Raw genomic sequence first — 18148 nt, 5'->3', positions numbered from 1 at the left:
CCTTGGTTCAACTTCACTGATAATAGGGCAAAGAGTCCGCACTATCTTTCTTGGTGGTTTCCAAGAAGAATGAATTGCAGTCATTTTACTAGGCAGGAGAATAATAACCACCATAATGTGAATGTGAACAAGCTTTCATCCCTGAAGCCCCAGGCACACCAAGAACACAGCTCCAAGATGCCTTTGACATGAACATCTCCTGCATTTGGAGCTGTAAAACCACCCAAGACTTTTAACAGACCAATCAACCCAGCCCTGGGGATGTCTGACAGGATTTGAGACTTGCTGTAACAGGGAAACATTAACCAACGTAATTGAAAGCATGGCTGTCCTCTGCCCTGGAGGGGAGGTGTTCTGTGTTTAAAGGGGGAGAGTGGAGGTAAATGCACCAGACTGACACCACCGTAAGGTTATTTTAACAATCTGTGTTTGTTTTTCTCACTGCTTCTCCACCCAGCTGGGCCCTCCTGGGCTCATTCCCTCTTCCCAATTGATTGTTCCCTTTAGATCTAGAGAGATTGTTAATGAACTTTGGAAATGAAGAATACTGGGCATTTATTGTGCTAAGGGTGCGTGTGTGTGTGTTGGGGGGGGCGGGGGCTGTGCTTGTGTGACAGAGAGACAGAGAGACAGACAAAAGAGAGACAGACAGAGAGGCACCAAAACCAAGCCTTCTTTCATTGTGTGATCCTTCAAATTCCCACTGACATAGCTTAGGGCTGACATGGCTTGGGGGAGGTTACCCATCTAGAGGGGAGAAGGGGTCATCTAGACTAGGACAGGAAGCCATACTTGGGACCTGCTCTGTACCAGGCACATTCATTTCAGCTGCTCATTTAATTGAAGCTTCATGGGCATGGGATTGATTATTGATTATTCCTATCCTGGTTTGTCCGGTCCAGCTAGCAGGTGTGGTGCCAGCCTCACATCCAGATCTTTTTGCCCAGAGCCCATGTTTTTTACACCGAGTAACCATGGGTCCTCCGGGGCCAGCTCTGTCTCGTCTTAGGGAAATTGCCTCAGAACCCCAGACCTCAATTTCTACATCCATGAAATGATGATTTCTCTGAGGGCAATGGTCTGGATATTTTTGTTATTATTATTATCTTTAAGAAGCATAGATTTTGGATAGCAAGTTTTTGCCCCCACGTTTCTGTTTCGGTTTCTCTTTCTCTCCTTCTTGCTCTTCTTTCTGCTTCACTGATGTGCACCAGCACCGTCTTTAGTTCCTCTGATTCTCTTGAGTGACCTTTAGTTTATTCACACAAAGTTCTTTCTTTCTCCAACAACTGGACAGTCGGCCCCTCACTCTTCCCTCTCTCCTTTCTTTTCTTTTTTAAAATTAGGTTTTAATGTTTTTATTTATATAACATTTAAATATGAAAATAATGCATGGGGGTGCCTGGGTGTCTCAGTAGATTAAGCGTCTGCCTTCTGCTCAGGTCATGATCCCAGAGTCCTGGGATCAAGCTCTTGTTGGGCTCCCTGCTTGGCAGAGAGTCTGCTTCTCCCTCCCCTGTGCCCTCTCCCTGCTTGTGCATGCTTTTTCTCTCTTTCAAATAAGTAAAATCTCTAAAAAAAAATTCATGGACATTGTAGAAAACTAAGAAAATAAATACGAGGAAAGCCAAGAAAAGAAAAATCACACAGTGCAGATCTTGACATACTCTGGCTTGTAGCACACACAAATAAATGTTATTTTTTGGGGGGGAAATATGTACATAATATACCTCCATGAAATCATATTTGATGGTCTGCATAATATTTCATAATATGGCTCTTTTTTTTTATTTATGATAGTCACAGGCACAGAGAGAGAGAGAGAGAGAGGCAGAGACACAGGCAGAGGGAGAAGCAGGCTCCATGCACCGGGAGCCCGACGTGGGATTCGATCCCGGGTCTCCAGGATCACGCCCTGGGCCAAAGACAGGTGCCAAACCGCTGTGCCACCCAGGGATCCCCATAATATGGCTCTTATACTGTATTTTAACAATTTCCTGAATTCATGGTTACAGATTTATACTTTAATGATGTATCTGGGCTTGAATCCTAGTTCTGCCCCTCACTGCTCATGTATTCTTTGAGCAGTCCACTTGACCTCTGTGCCTCAGTTTCTTTACTTGCATCATAGCGAGAGCTCTGTGCTATGTTTCTTCCAGAGAGCTAGCTCTCATGATTTCTCATTTCTTATCTACTCTTAAGTCATCCCTGGCCTTACTATGGTTTGCAAATATTGGTTTGTGAGACTATTCACTTCCCCACCTGCCTCTCTGATTTCGTGTTAAGTTTCTAAAAGTTAGGATCTGTTTCTCAATTGCTCACAGGTTAGGAAAACCTATAGAAAGATACCTGGGAGATTCTAGAGAGGAGCAGTGGGTGAACCCCTGAAGGGTAGAAGGGCTTTGGAGACAGGTGGGTATGTACCCAACTCCTAGCTCTTCGGGACAAACTGTGGTGTTGGTCCTCATCATCTCATTCTTCCGCAGAGACAACAGGGCCTGCCTCCCTCACAGGCTTTCTTGAAGGGTCTTCCTCAATGACTAGTGGTGATCGTTAGATCTTGCCTGGCCCGGGGTCTAAGCAAGAGGGGTGAGATGGGCTCACCTTCCCAGGACATACTGGCAATCTGAGATCCAAGGCAAGAGAGTGTTCACTTGGGAGGCCCCTTGCTGTTTCACATGTCCCAGGAACTGGAAGTGGGCACAGACCCACCAATAATGAGGAGGCACTGCCATCCCACAAGACCGTGAGAGAGGACACTCAGGTCTAGAAAACCTCAATGCGAAGTTCTGAGTTCCAGCCAACCTCAGGGCAGTTTCCCCTCTATCCACGAGAAAAGCCCTCATCTCCACCCCAAGCCGGTGTCTCACAGGCCCGAGTAGGCTTTGAGGCAACATCTTCCAAACCGTAGAGCCCAAAAGGATAAGGAACATGGTGGTGAGTGGGTCAGTGGTCCCTAGCCCTGCCTGTCCATTGGGAAGGTCTTGGTCATGGTCTACTTCAAGACTTCAGAATTAGAGCCTCCATGAGAGAGACCCAGGAACTCCGTTTTTTCAACACTTAGAGAGATTTTGTAAAAAATTTAAAAATAGAAAAGCCCTACCCAGTGCTTCTGATGTTGTCAGCCAGCCCTAGGCCATGCACAGTGTCTGAGAAGTACTGAATGGGAAGACCTCTGAGGGCTGAGGGTCCCGATCGGGAAAGATTGACAATAATTAAAGAACACACTGGAATAGTCTCACTATGTTCCCACTCTAGGAGTTGGGTTATTTTCTTTGAAGATTCCTCTTCCTTGTGGATGCCAATTAAACATTGTGCATCCAAGTTGAATTTGGTTAGTTTTGTATGCATTTTTCCTTCTATCTGCTGATGGAACAAGAAACAAACTTCCTCTGAACAAGTTTGCTTGCTGGTTAACAACTTAGTATGACATGTTTGTCCATTTGGACTCTATGACCATTCTGAGAGATAAACAGAGATAGACTTTCCTGACCCTCATTTTACAGAGGAAACAATGGGGAGCCCAGGGCTCCAGGAGGCTCAGGCTCTCACAGGTGGCAGTGGTGGAGCGGGGATCCATCCTATGCCTACCTCACTAATGCTGCTCTTCCTTTCTTCTCTATGCTGAGTCCTGCACTATGGCTTGTAGATTCAGAAATTATGGAGACACTCTCTCTCCAAATAGACTGTTAACTCTAGAAAGGGAGGAGCCAATAAAACTAATTATAGCAACACAGCAAGAGTGGGAATATTTATCTTCCTTTTGCCAACATGCCTCATTCCCATTTCCTACCCACATAATCCACAATCTCGTAGGCTGGTCTGAACATCCCTCCCCGTTCATTCTTTAATCTGTCCATCCTTTCATTCAATCACAAATTCACACATTTCTTTAGCAATTATACCAATAATTCATTATTTATGGGGTACCTACTGCAAGCCAGGCAGGCACTATTGTCCTATGGAAGCCATTGTGGATAGGCCCTTAAATAGGCAACAGGATGGAGGGTGATGTTTATCTCCAAGTACACATTTCTCCATATACATTTGCTGAGTGAATGAATAAATGGATGGGCATGTGAATGAGGGTTGTAATGAAGGTGTTAGAGTAAGTACAGAGGAGAAGAACAAGAGAAGATGCCCTCCACCCTCTACCATATCACATCAAATGCCAGAGCCACTTTAGGGAATCAGCATGTCTCAATCCACTGTCACTCCCCATCATGGCATAATGATAGCCTTCTCTTCTGGCCTTCCATTCATTTCCCTCCTGCTCCTCCTGGTGCCTGGTCATCTTGGGGTCAACATGATGAGGTCAGCTCCTGACAAACCCCACAGGATATAGGCATTGTCTGAGTGACTCCCTGCCCAGAGCACATTGATAGAAAAACATTTCCAAGCTGCCTAAGGTGGGCATCCTGTCTCACAAAGGCCAAGCGCTCCAGCTGCCTACCATGGGAAGTCATTTAATTGTGTTCTGTGGTTGGGCAGGTAGCAGAGGGTGAAGCAGAGGCCGGAAACTAGAGGCATTGGAGGGGAGACAGATATCCCCATAACTGTAGGTGCTCAGACAGACATGGAACAGGAAGTGAAATGGCTGGAGAGGAATGATCACAATTACAGGAGAGTAGAAACTTTTCAGATCACCATGTTGTCTGACAGTAAGATGAGAACACTTGGTCTACGTCTGTGTTATTTATGTATCTGTATCTAGATAGATAGATCCATATAGATAGGTCCATCTTTTGCTATCTATCATCTCCCTCTATGCCATCTGTTTATTGACTGGTCTATCTATGAAATAGTCAGGAACTTGAAATAAAGCCCCCCCCCCCAAATAAACCTTTCAACATTATGTAACTATTTCAATGATCTTTAATTACACGTCTAATATTAATTCCCTTCAGCTCATTGCCATGTAATTGGGGTGATAGAGGAGAAAGAGGGAAATGAAGCAAAAGAGGAATTAGTTCAATGACAACGTCTGGCAATTGGTTTTCCATCTTTCATTCCCAAAGCCGCTAGTAACAGAGGAATTATATCTCCTCTTGAGTGGAGCTCAAATAGCCAAAGGATTTTCCTGATTGGCCTTCAGATGTCACACAGCTAATGGACAATGGAATAGGGATTCAGATGTGCCTGCTTCTGAGGCCTTTTTGTTTGAAACCCTAGCCTCTTTTACTGAATCGAGGGCTCACCCAGTGTGTGTGCATCTGATTCGCAGATCAAGTTGTAGTATTAGATGTGGTTGAAGGCATGAGTGGTTCTTGCATAGGTAGCCAACTGGTGTCTCCCGCGGGATGCCCGACAGGCATCTAACAATTGAAATATCCAATATGTAAGTCACATCTTTCAAATGTCCATCTCCTCAGGCTTCTTTGGTTCTGTAAACAGCACCTTCTCTCACCCAGTTGTGCAGCTGAGGGGTCCAGGATTCATTCTCTACTATTTGATGCTCCCAGACTAAGCCGTTGCTGATCTTGGAGATTTTCACTCCAAAGTACCTGTTCACTACTCCCAGCTGACCTCTGCCACACCCACCTTCGCCTTTGCCTGTTTCCTGTTCCATGAAGGGTGCAGACAACATGCCCAGCCCTAATGGGTCCTCCATGTGAAGGGACACGAAAGAGGAAGATGGGGACTTCTGATTTTGTCCTGGAAGTTTGCACAGCACTTCACACATATTGCAAAATTCACCTTTCATCCAGAATATCTGACCTTTGTATCATTATTTGTGGGATATCTGCTTCCTCTGTCATGTTGTCATCCCAGGAGGCGCGGCTTTCAAGGTCTAGCCCAGTGTCTCACGATTGCTTTCCTCATCTCTTGGTAAGTTCTGTTGGTGCACATTGACCATACTTCTCAAACACAATAGACTCACTGCTTGTATTCCAGAACATTCCTAGTATTAAAAGAGTCATGCCACATGACTCAAATTCTCCATTTTTAGTTCTACCACTTTCAACACCCTTGCCACTTCTCAAACTTTGGCTCAAATAAGCAAATTTGGCCAGGTCCCTCCCAATAGAAATCTGGAAGTCCATTTCTAGAACTGAGCTTTGTTAAACGTTGTTAAGCCCTGCATGTCCTCAGGTTGAGACCACTGTCTTTGGGCTGTTCACTATGGTTACCATTGTCACTATCTTTGGCACAGGGCTGGGGTTCTCTTGGGATCTGATGGAAGCCAGCCTTTACTGAGATGTGCTATGGGCCAGGTGATATATTCACCTGTCACCCACACTCCCTCATTTGATTTTTGCTCCCTGTGTGATTGTGGCATGAAGGGGAGGGACATAAAATGAGCAACTTGGTGGAGGTGGCACATTCAAGCTGGGAGCATCTGACCCTACAACTGGAGCTCTTTCTTCTGGACTATGATGCCCTCTTGGGTGCTGCAAGTTCTCTGAAGACCAAGAATGCTGCCATCTTTCCACTTCATGCTTTTATAACTGTTCCACATCCTTTCCAACAGCAGGGATGTCCCTGGGCTGAAAGATACATATGCAAGAAGCAGGAAGAACTCACCCACACGGTGCCAGTGGGATGGGCATTCTCATCTTGAGAGGTGCAAGGCCTTGCTATGTGCTTTCATATACACTTGGCTACCTGTGTCCAACCCTGTGAGGTTGGTTGTAATGGGACAGGGTAAATAAATTGGGTGCTCTGTTACGTAAAGATGATAGCTCTGTGTTGGGTTTACATATTCTCATTAGTCTTTAGGACAACCAGTGAGGTTAGAATTAGGACTCCTATCTTACAGACAAGGAAAATGAGTCACAGAGTGGAGAAGTATCCTTCCAAAATCCCACAGACTGGGTTCATACTGACGGTTGTACCCCACACCCTGCGCCCTGTCCTTAATCATTGCATGATACTCCCTGACCCTGGTCAGTGCCAGAGAAGGGGGATGGAGGTCACTAAGGTCACTAGGGTCAACCTCTGAGAAAAGAGGGGACACTGAGAAGAGATAGAAAGAGCAAGACTGAATATTTTCCCTGAAAAAGTAGCTCCCGGGAAGCTTCAGACCAGAGAGAACACCTGGGCTGTCACTTTGGGAAGCGTCTTACAAGTTATCCCCTGTCACAGGCGGGTCCAGAGACCCCGCAGCTTCCCTGCCAGCTTGCTGTGCGGGCTCCGCCCTTTGTAACCTGGGGAATGAAGCTGAAGTTAATTAGTTCTATTTACTGCATTTGCCTGTCATTTCCTCAAGCTTCATGCCTTCCACCTCCCCATGTTTGATCTAACGGAAGAGAAAATCTCTCCACAGCCTGGATTGTGCCTACCGGGCTTACGCCATTCTCTGAAAGACTCTGCATTTTTAGCGCTAATTAATTTAAGTACTTCGGTTGCCCTACTGCTTCTGAGAGGCACCTCTGTGTTTCCAGCTTTCCCAATCAAACTTTGGTTTTTTGAAACACCTGTCACTGTTCAGCCTTCTGAAGATTTTTTGCTTCCTTCTGGTGCAGAGCTCAGGAGACAATTTGACTTTTCCCTTCAGACTCATTCAGATTAGTGAAAGTCATTAGAGACGAGGAAAGATCGGAGAACATAACTGCTGGAAGGAAATTTGGTAAAATGCGCTGTTGGGCCGGGTATTCTTCAAGGAAGAATAAATTTCTTTTGTGCCTTAAGCTGGTTTGGTTGGGTTATTATTTCCAACTTAAAGATGAAGAAACGGAAATTCTTATAAGTTGAGTACCTTGCCCTGCCCCAAATCACATGGCTAGAAATTGGCAGAATTGGAGTTGAAATTCAAACCTCTCTAGAAAGCCAGTGCTCTTCTAGACCAGGCTGCCCTGGATGGGGTCAGGCATGGTAAGATGCTGCCGGAGCGCACAGTGTGCAGAAGGCATTGTTCTTGTTTGCAAAATGGGAAAGAGAGGTGTGCAAACCACGGAGTTCCACACTGGCACCAATGGCACGCTCAGGGATGTGGCATGTGACCCACGAAAACACAGAGGTGGGGGCAGTAGTTCTGCTCATAGGTGCCTGGGGAGACTTCTCAGCAGCCATTTGGGTTGCCTTATGTCCTCCAAAAACACACATGGAAGTCCTAACCCCCAGTCTCTGTGAATATGCCCTTGTTTGGAAATAGGGTCTTTGCAGATGTCATGAAGCTTTAAGCTGAGGTCATATTCAGAGAGGGTGGGGCCTAAATCCAATAAGACTGATATCTTGGTAAGGAGAGAAGAGACACAGAGACGGACACACAGAGGAGGGCACCACGTGAAGACACTGACGCACAGAGGGCAGAGAGCCATATGATGCTGGAAGCAGAGATGGATGTGATGCAGTGGCAAGCCAAGGAATGTCAAGAACCACCAGCAACCACTGGAAGTTAGAAGAGAGAGCATGACTCATCCAAGAGCCTTGATTTCAGACTTCTCTAGAACCACGAGAGAATAAATGTTTGCTGCTTTAAGCCATCCAAATTTGTGGTAATTTGTTACAGCAGCCCTAGGAAACTCGCACAAGCAGGAACCACCTGCATGGACCTTGGGGCCTGAGTGGTGCTGGGCAGAGGGGAGATGTGGCAGGAGGGGGTGACTGATGCCAGGGCATGGAGGCATGCCATGATAGGCTTCCCTATCATGCCCTGAGAGTGGGTCTGGAGCTTGGTTATGCAGGCAGGAGGTTGCAGGCCATGAGGTTGAAGTGCTGGATTAGGACTATAGTTTGAAGGGTAGGGATGATCAAAGCAACCTTGTGGCCATCTGGGGCCATCTAACTGTGCTGGACAGTGGGGTGTGAGTTAAAAGGGAAGTGTGTCATCACCCACTGGCTCTCTATCCCCTCCCCTAGCCCAGGACACCTGCTCCAGGTGCTAAAGCTCAGATGCCAGCTTGCATCCCTAAACCACTTCATGAAGGGATCTATCCTGGGGAACTGCCTGACTCATAGCAAACTGTGTGTGAACAAAACAATAAACCTTCATGCCTTAAGCAACTGATCTTTCTGGGGTTTGTTTGTTATTGTGACAAACTAGTAATACATATTCCAGATGTTTGGAGACAGAATATAAGAGGTATACACATGTCCCACCTCCCCAGAAGACCCCGGGCCATGTGGATCATTCCTCTTTTATTGCCTGCTCCCGCCCACAGCCCCTTAAACATATTCAGCACTTATCAAATTAGCTAGAGAATTAAAGCTGGAATGAGCTCCAGGTTGTCTAGAAGGATCCCCTCTTCTGACCTAAGCTCCCACGGTAAGACAGTGGTAGGTTAAGGCAAAGCACTGGTGTCCTGCATGGAGCGCTCAAACTCACCTTGTCCTCCAAGCTACAGCCCATCATCCAGCCTGTGTCCACACCACTAGCCATGCCCATGGGACCATCAATTGCTCGAGGACTTTCCCTTACCATAGAGACAGCTGCTGCACTCTCCTGAGGACTTATAACCTCCTGGGGTGGGGGTGTGGGGGCTTTTACAATCAATGTGACCCACTCATAAGGTGACCATGTTATAAATTGCAAAAACCTCTCTCAGTGCTTTTGAGAGAGAAAGGGAGCACCATTCCTAATTGCTCTGGGGAAACAGTGTGAACTTGGACTGTTGTGGGCAAATTGGACATACCAGCCACCCTGCTCAGACGTGGTTTTGGTGAAAAGCAGCTCATCTGATTAAGGAGTTCAGGACCTAGGGTATGTGCCCTGGCTTTGTTATTTAGGGACTCTGTGAACTTGAACAAACTCCACTCTCCGAGGATCCAGGTGCGTATGTGTCGAGTGGGAAGAATGACTAACCCTCACCACTTGGTGAAAATGTATGTGACGGTGGTGTATTCACTGTGAAAAGCTTTAATTTATTACCGTCATCCTTGCTGCTGACATGGGTGTTGTTAATGACTGTCATTCTCTAGTGAATTAGAGCCGGATTCTTTGCCCGTGCTGCTTGCTAGAATCATCTGGGAAGATTTATCAAATAAAAATAAATAAATGTAGTAGTTTGCTGGGGCTGCCATAAGAGAGAACTGCAGATCTCGTGGCTTAAAAGGCAGAAATTTATTTTCTCACAGTTTTAGAGTCCAGGAGTCTGAGGCAGGGTGTGGGCAGGATTCTTTCTCCTGAGGCCTCCTTCCCCAGCTGGCATGGCCATCTTCCTCTCTCTGTGTCTTCACATGGTTGTCCCCCTGTGTACACCTATGTCCATAGTTCCCCCTTTTTATAAGGACACCACTCATATTGGATCAGGGCCCACCCGAATGACCTCATTTTTACCTTCATTAATTCTTTAAAGTCCTTTTCTCCAAATACAGTGACGCACCAAGGTGCTGGGGGTTAGGACTTCGAACCTACCACCATGGTTTTGGTGGGGTGAGGGGAACACAATTCAGCCCACAATAAACGCCATCCTCACCCCCACAATGCTGGTATAGTTCAAGGCCAAAATCCATTGTATTGAAGGAATTTCAAAAACAGTCTTGATATGGTGAGTTGGAGACATTTCTGGCCAGTGCAAAGCCCTTTCCTGTACTGCTGAGTGAGCCTCCGTGAGATTGATTGAACAACTCTGAGCATCTTACAGCCAGCACTCTCCCGTTGGTGATGGGAAATGGTTTAGACAGAAAGCCTTAGCACTGACACACTGAATAATATTTTGTCAGTGGCTTTGGCTCATTGTGCAAAGCGCTTTCTCTGCTCAGGCAGTGCCTGACTGGCCTCAGGGCTTGCATGTGCCCTGCTGGACTGAAGAGGAGGGGGCTGCCTATAGCTCCCTAACTCAGGGGCCAGCGGAGGGGGTGAGATCTTACCAGGATCTCCTTTGAGACTCCATTTCCTTGTCAATAAAATGAGAGTGGACTTTCTGCACCATGTAACTCACAAAGTTGTCATGGAGAACACATGAGACCTATAAATTTGTAGCTTCTATTTCTGTATGGCCCAATATAGCAACCATATGCTCATGCGGCTACTTAATTGCAAAATAATAAAATGAAAATTCAGTTCCTCAGTTGCCCTAGACACGTTAAGCTCTCCACATCCACATGTGGCGAACCACATTGGTGAGTCCTGCTTTGGAATATTTCCATTACTACAGGAAGTCCTGCTGGATGGCACCACTCTGGGTGCTTTCCAGACCTTCCCCCCTGAGGACATTATCACCACTTAAGCTGTCCTTGCGGTGTCCCATGTAAAGCAGAGCCACTGACACCCAACTCCAGAACTGTCCAATTTCTAAAGTCTGGGTTCTGTTTCATTACCCCACGCCACCTTCTACATAAAGCTGAACGGACTATTTTTCTTCAGTCTTTAACATCAACACTGGAGTCTCACTTGTGAGGCAGTGAGGGAGATTCTGGCTCTGGAATCTCTGCCAGGGTGATTATCGGGGTGTGGGCAGGACGCTGGACTAAAAGTTTTGTCTCTGGTCATGTGCACACACACACACACACACACACACACATCCATCCTGTATCACAACTCTTCCTCTGCTGCTAACTACTGAGCAACCTAGCAGCATAAAAATTCATCACCCCGGCTCACTTATAAAACAGGGATCCTGTTGCTGGGCTGCAGCGCCCAGGTGGAGACGTGAGATGCAGGCTGCACACGGCGGTGCAGGCGTGAGCTGCGACGATGGGCCTCACTCTTTTTTCATCATGTGCGTGCCTCTCCCAAGCACTGCAGGCTTCTGCTTCCTTGCCTAACAACTGTCCTCCTGGTGACACCCCAAAACAGCAACGTGAGACTGACTTACAGGAAGATGAAAAGCAGATGCTTGAAACCAGCGGGAAGCGCTCGCCTGGGAGCCGGTGCTTCCAACTTCAGAGGCAGAACTTTACTCCAGCTGGAGGTGAAGCCACAGTTAAGAGGGGCTCAGGGCAGCTGCCTCTGGAAGCTTGCCCACCTTGCTAACCTCTGAGCACATCAGGGCCATCTTCCACGTGAAATGATAATCAAGTATGAGATCAGAATGAATTTTGCCCTGGGTGTCTTAAAGCTGTAGGGGAATAAGATTGTGCTTTCAAGTCCAATGTGAACCTTTAAGTACAGAGGAATTGGCTCCTTGAGGGAAGGGGGCAGGGAGGAAGAACCTGGCTGCTTGGCTGAGGGGGTTCAGGGTGCTGAGGGGGTTCCACAGCCCCCCCGGCATAGAGGACTGGCATGGGGGCACGGATAGTTGCAGTGCATTGCAAAAGTCATGCTGCTTGGAGCAGAAGACTCAGGGGAGGCAGAGGCAACTGGGTAGTTCCAAAAGACCCAGTCTTAAATCTGGGTCTGCACGGAGGGCCCAGCGTGACCTCAGCAGAAAACAAGAGTTTACAGGGAGCGGGGGGTGAACTGCACACATCATTCTCACTTTGATGGATCCCTGATTGCCCTCAGGATGGAGTCTAAGCCATATTGAGGTTCTCTGTAGTGGATACTCTGGTGTGCTCCATGCCCCGGGAGCCCGAGGGGATGTGTTTCCCCAGCTGCTGGGCATGCTGCTTAGACAAGTGTCAGACCTCTCCATCTGAGTGAGGAAGTAAACGAAGGAATGGATGACAGAAGTGCATCATTCAAATACATCATCCATTAATTTGGCATTCTCGAAAACACTCCTACAGCAACTAACACATGAGACATAAATATTTTTAAGTCAGTTTTGGAAAAGAAGGTAAGAGGGTAAAAATAAATAAGCAAATCTGACATACGTACAGGCCTTTACTATTTTCAGCTTATCCTGCCATATGCATTCTGACTTCGCGCCCAGTGCCTCCTGCCAGGTACCTGCCACATGCAACTGACCGTGACTTTGCCCTTGGCCTCAGGGAGCTGCTGACTGAGACGAAGAGGCAGAGTGGGAGTGAGTGGGGACAGAGAGGCCGTCCAGGGAGGTCTGGGAGAACAAAGGACACATTCTTGCAGGAGAGTCATCTGATTTACAGGTTTACAACCGGGAGGTGTCCCCTATTGGGGAGGGAGGTCATTCCAGGCAGAGTAGGCTACCGGGCAGGGGCAGGGAGGTAACAGTGAGGGGGGATATGGGCTTTAGAAAGAAAACCCAGGCCATCTGACTTTGCTGGCCTGGCACTGCCACCTATGGGACCTGTACGAATTTGGGGAAGCTTGGAATGTTTGAGTTTCCATCTCCCCATCCATTTCACAGAAATTTTTTTAAAAAATGCAAAAGACAATGACCCAACCCATCTCATTGGGCTGCACTGTGATTTCATATCTGAATTTTCAGTCAACTCCAAGGTGGGAATTTGTCTATTTGCCCCAATATTCTTACAGAGCTGCAGGAAAAGCTAAGTAAGACAGTGGAAGACACTGGATGCTGAAGGTCACTTAAAATGGTAAGCGTTGCGAGGCTGTGAGTCCCAATTTAAAACTTTTTATTTTAGTGGGTATCTGTAAGTCCATACTGTTGGATGGCTGGTGGATCTAACACAAAAGGCTATATGCACACACACGTAGGCAGACACACACACAGACATGATGCTTAAAAGTGGCTGGTCCAACTGCCAGACATAAGTGTCCTGGATATTGGCTGTTTTGTGATTCTGGCCTCCTGGTTCCCTTTGCCAATTGTATTTCTAACTCATGTCATCTGGAGAAGAATGGATCCTCTTGAAAGGAGCAGATCCCTCTTCATAGTTTCTTCTCCCTGGCATGACTGCAGGAGGAGGAACTCGTATGACTTCACAGTCCATCAGATTTCATCTTTAGTTTCCCTTCACCTTTCAAACAACTGTTCTAGCAATAAACCCATCAACAAATGCTTATTGAACACCTACTTTGTGTTAGGTTCTGTGCTATGTACAGGTGACACAGAGGTGACCAGAGAGACATAGTCTTTGCCTTTTGGGGTCTGCTGTCCAGAAACAAGAAAAGAGCCTATCATGGTTGTCTATAGTGACTGATCTCCTTTCTCTTACCTATCACTACCAGCTCAGAATTTCCTGCTGCCACGAGGATAGGTGCCACAAGTAACAAAAGGCAATGCACCAGGGAAAGATACACTGCCATACACAGGTGTATAATAACAGGATGGTCACAGGGTGGAGGTGTGTACCAGCATCCCAATAACCTCTGACTTCCTTCACTTTCTGATACACCCTGGATAAGCATTCAAAACTAGGTCATGACATTCCACAGCAACAACACAATTGTAAATTTTCAGTGTCCCAGAGCTATGCCTAGATTCCCAGAGAAATCCCATCATGACATCTCTGGGCATCCACACCAAATACCTCGCAGTTCCTTGGTTCTTTGATCTCCTAAGTTGTACATAACCGTAGGTCCCTAGATCATTGTACACGGATATCCCTTTTTCTGTTGTCAACCCTGATGAGCTTGGCTCTGTGATGCTTGGTTTGTGTGACCAGAAAACAGCCATCCTGCATTGCTGCCCAGGCATTTTACAGTATGACAACCTGCTCACACCCAGAGTCTGGACGTTGAGATAAGCACTTGAATTTAGGATGCTTGCCACAAGTTCCTGCTTTGCTTTTTCTCGGGGGCACCTTTTCAAATAACCACTTAGAGTTAGCCTAGGAAAAGTTAGTGACCTCTGCCCCAACCACCTTATAAGTAGTAGGCGCGATCCTGTTCTCTCTCTTTTGCACTCATGACGGTGGTGGGGGGGTGGGGGAGTGGGGGGGTGGACAGAGGACTGCTCTCACCTCTGGTTCATTGAATCCCTATCCTGAGATCTGTACCTAATAAATCTTGTGACTTTGTCTCCTTTGTGTGAGTGTGTTGAAACTGCACCTCCAATCAAAATGGCCCCAGGCTTTTCATTTCCCCAAAGTGGGAGTTGAGAAGCCAAGGGAACTACCTGCCCACTGTGCAGTGCCTTGTGCCTCCTCAGACAGCAGGTCATAATCTGCATCTTCTTAATTCAGCACACCAGCCCCAGGATTTCCAACACAGTTTGGAAGAAGGAACTGGAGAAGGTCAGGGTCTTCTGCATAATATAGAGTGGAATTTGGGTGACACAGGAACAGGGGGGTGAGAAGGGTTCATACATGGTGGTGGGCAGATGGAGGAGCCAGGGGGATGTCAGGAAGCTGAGCACTGGGTGGGGAGGAGGTAGAGTGGGAGGGAAATGTGGCCGCAAGGATGGATGTCTGCTGATGGTGAGCGCTAAGTGGTGGGTGGTGGTGAGTATGAAGTCTCCATCCCTTCACTACTTTGCTTCACAGACCAGACTTACCCCAGCTGCTGCTACAGTGAGAAATGGAGACAAAAGAATGGCTGTCAGTCTCGGGATGATGATTGCTCATAATACCTATGTGCCCTCATAATAATATGATGTTTACTACGTGTCAGGGCTTCTCCTATCACATCCCATGCACTTGACTCAAGTACACCTCACAACCGCTGTTGTGCTAGTATCATCTCGGTTTTGTAGATGAGGAAACTGAGGCACAGTGAGGCTTAATCTTTGGTATGAGATCTCTCCACTAGTAGAAAGCAGAGCTCCAGTTTCCACTCAGATAGGCTATACCTTGAGGCCCAGAACATGGTGGAGACTCAGCAGGGAGACCAGAGTGAGGCAGGTCTCCCAGGCATTCACTATGGGAACAAAATTTAAGGGGGCACCAAAAAATCTCAATAGTAACCAAGCTGAATATGGCTGAAAAGCAATATTTAAAATCGAATGAAAATTCATGCAAAAATCCATTCTGAAAAAAAATCAAATTTCAAAATAAAGACCATGTGAGTAATTACTGATTTTCTTTTTCCCACTGGCTACAATATAGCTCAGTGTGATAGTAAGGAGAGTCAGATCTTCCTGCTGCTTCTCAGTTCTTGTCCTCCACTCTGAACCAGAATATTTCTGGGAAGTTACTTGTGCTAGGATTCGTAAAATTCTAAGGTGAGGCTTTAAACTGCTGCAAAGCGTAAGAAGGGTGTTCGTGCCAATCCTGGCTAGATCTCAAGGGTTAGAAAGTTATCCAGCTGATGGCTGGATAACTGTCACATGTCTCATGCATTTACATGTACTGTTTGTTCTTCTTGTCGTGCTCGAATTGAATCTCTTCTCAAAAAAATTCATTTGATTGTGGAAAGAACATGAGATCTACACGACTCTTAACAAATTTTTAAGTGCACAATACAGTATTGGTCACTGTAGGTAAAAGGCTGTATAGGAGACTTCTAGAACTTGAATTCATCTTGCTTAACTGTACTTATTGATTAATAACTTCCTGTTTCCCCCCTCTTACCCCAGCCTTTCACCATTCTACTCCATTGATTCTATGAATTTGACTGTTTTCGATATCTCATGTGTGTGGAATCATGAGATTCTATGGCTTATCTCACTTGGCATAATGTCACATGGCTCATCCACGTTGTTGTATCTGGCACTAGTTCTTTTTTTAGGCCCAAATATATTCAGTGGTAAGCAGAGACCACACCTTCTTTATCTATCCTTCTGTCCACGTTGTTCCCACATCTTGGCCAATGTGAATAAGTACTGTGAGAACTTGGGCCACAAGCCAGTGTGCAAAGAATGATGAAAAATTCCTTTGAAAGACTTTCCTTGATCCCCTCCTCTCTGGGCTCCAGCCCAAGGGGCAGGCAGTCCTCTCTGTGATGCCAAGCACCCAGCCCTTGTTGCCTCTCACAGCCAGTGATGTGGTGTGAAGGCACGGCTGAGAGGATTGTTGACAACATGCTCCTGTCACACTGTCTCAGCATCTCATCCGTACCCAGCCTGAAATAGAGTTCACTACACGCCTGCAAAGTGAGTGAATGTGCTTGGGGGGACTTTTAACCCTGCTGTTCTAAAATTCCGCATGCTTCTTGAAATAGCAATTCCTCCCCTTTCTCAAAGCAAGAACATTACAAATCAGCAGAGTTAAGTAGAAGTGACATAAATGCTTAAGTCAGATACGCTTGAGTTTACATACTTAACTGTGTAACTTTGGAGACAATAGTACATTTAATCCTCATTTCATCCTTAGGATGATTTTATGACGTAATGCATATACCAGGTACATGTTGGGTACTTTTATTTATTTATTTATTTATTTATTTATTTATTTATTTATTGGGCACTTTTAAAATGGTGCATATATGCACACACACACACATTACAGTTTTATGTATCTGTTTGGAAATGTTCAAATTCAAATTGCATTTTTTAAACTTTAATGCTTCATTTAAATACAACACAACCAAAAGCAAATTAGAGGCTGAGCTGTGAAAGGTGGAGGTTTATTTTCAAACCCAGAGAGTTTTTGAAGAAGAGACTGTCTATGGCCCTTATGTGTCAGCTGGGGAAATAGACCCATGCCTTGAGGTATTGAGTGAAATTGTCCAGTAATGGGTTTTCAGGACAAGCTATCAGCTTTGGAGCAGATGTGCCCAGGAAAATCTGTTTTGTCAAGAAGAAATTCCTCACAGTTGGTGAACCTGGGCCAAGGAAGACAAGTACAGGAGACAGAAGCCAGCTACCACGCTCTGTGCCTCTTGGCAGGGAGCATGACTACACTACTGTAGTCAAGGTTGGGAAGTTCTTTTTCTTTCTTTCTTTCTTTTCTTTCTTTTCTTTCTTTCTTTCTTTCTTTCTTTCTTTCTTTCTTTCTTTCTTTCTTTCTTTCTTTCTTTTTTTCTTCTTTCTTCTTTCTTTTTTCTTTCTCTTTCTTTCTTTCTTTCTTCTTTCTTCTTTCTTTCTTTCTTTCTTTTTTCTTTTCTTTTCTTTTCTTTTTTTTTTTTTTTAGAAAATATTTTCAAGGCAGCCTTCCTGGACCTTCCTCCCTCCCCTCAGGTAGATTTTCCCACACTCGTGTGTTGCCATAACTGAACATTGTGTGCACCTCAATCCCAGCATTCCCCATATGGATTGTCATTTATGCATCCCTTAGGCTTGCCCTAGACTGTCGGCTGTCCAGGACAGGGACTGGGTCTTACTTGTCAGCATTTAATGGGTGAGTCCAGTTTCCATGACGTACAGGAGACATGGATTATCCTAGGCTTCCCTTGAATTTGCAACCAAGAACTTGCTGTCCATCAAGAGATTATTCCTTCTGTCAACTGTTTCCTTTTTTGACTGGTGACAAGTGGGAGACTTGGCAAGTACAGGTACAGTCTCAGGTTTCTTGGGGAAACTTCAAGGTCTTCCACTTCTTTCTCCTATCTGACTACAGTTGAACCTTGAACAATGTGGGAATGAGGGGAGCCAACACCCTCACAGTCAAAAATCCACAC

The 18148-nt window shown here is 46.0% G+C and overlaps 1 protein-coding gene and 1 long non-coding RNA gene across 7 annotated transcripts in view; one reads left to right on the top strand and one right to left on the bottom strand.

Moving 5' to 3' along the window:
* Positions 1 to 18148, bottom strand: part of CLNK (cytokine dependent hematopoietic cell linker) — a 203116-nt gene that overhangs the window by 104708 nt on the left and 80260 nt on the right. The gene's annotated exons all lie outside the window — the stretch shown is intronic.
* Positions 16472 to 18148, top strand: part of LOC140621182 (uncharacterized) — a 51556-nt gene continuing 49879 nt past the window's right edge. For 2 of the 4 annotated variants that reach the window (XR_012020933.1, XR_012020929.1), the window contains exon 1: positions 16474 to 16682. This is a non-coding gene — a long non-coding RNA (uncharacterized lncRNA). Of the gene's footprint in view, positions 16683 to 18148 lie in introns of all 4 variants that reach the window. The other 2 variants (XR_012020936.1, XR_012020934.1) reach the window with 2 other exon arrangements.

The sequence above is a fragment of the Canis lupus genome, chromosome 2 (genome assembly GCF_048164855.1).
Source record: "Canis lupus baileyi chromosome 2, mCanLup2.hap1, whole genome shotgun sequence".
NCBI lineage: Eukaryota > Metazoa > Chordata > Mammalia > Carnivora > Canidae > Canis > Canis lupus.
Note: the sequence above shows the minus strand (reverse complement) of the source record. Positions and strands in the feature narration are given on the sequence as shown.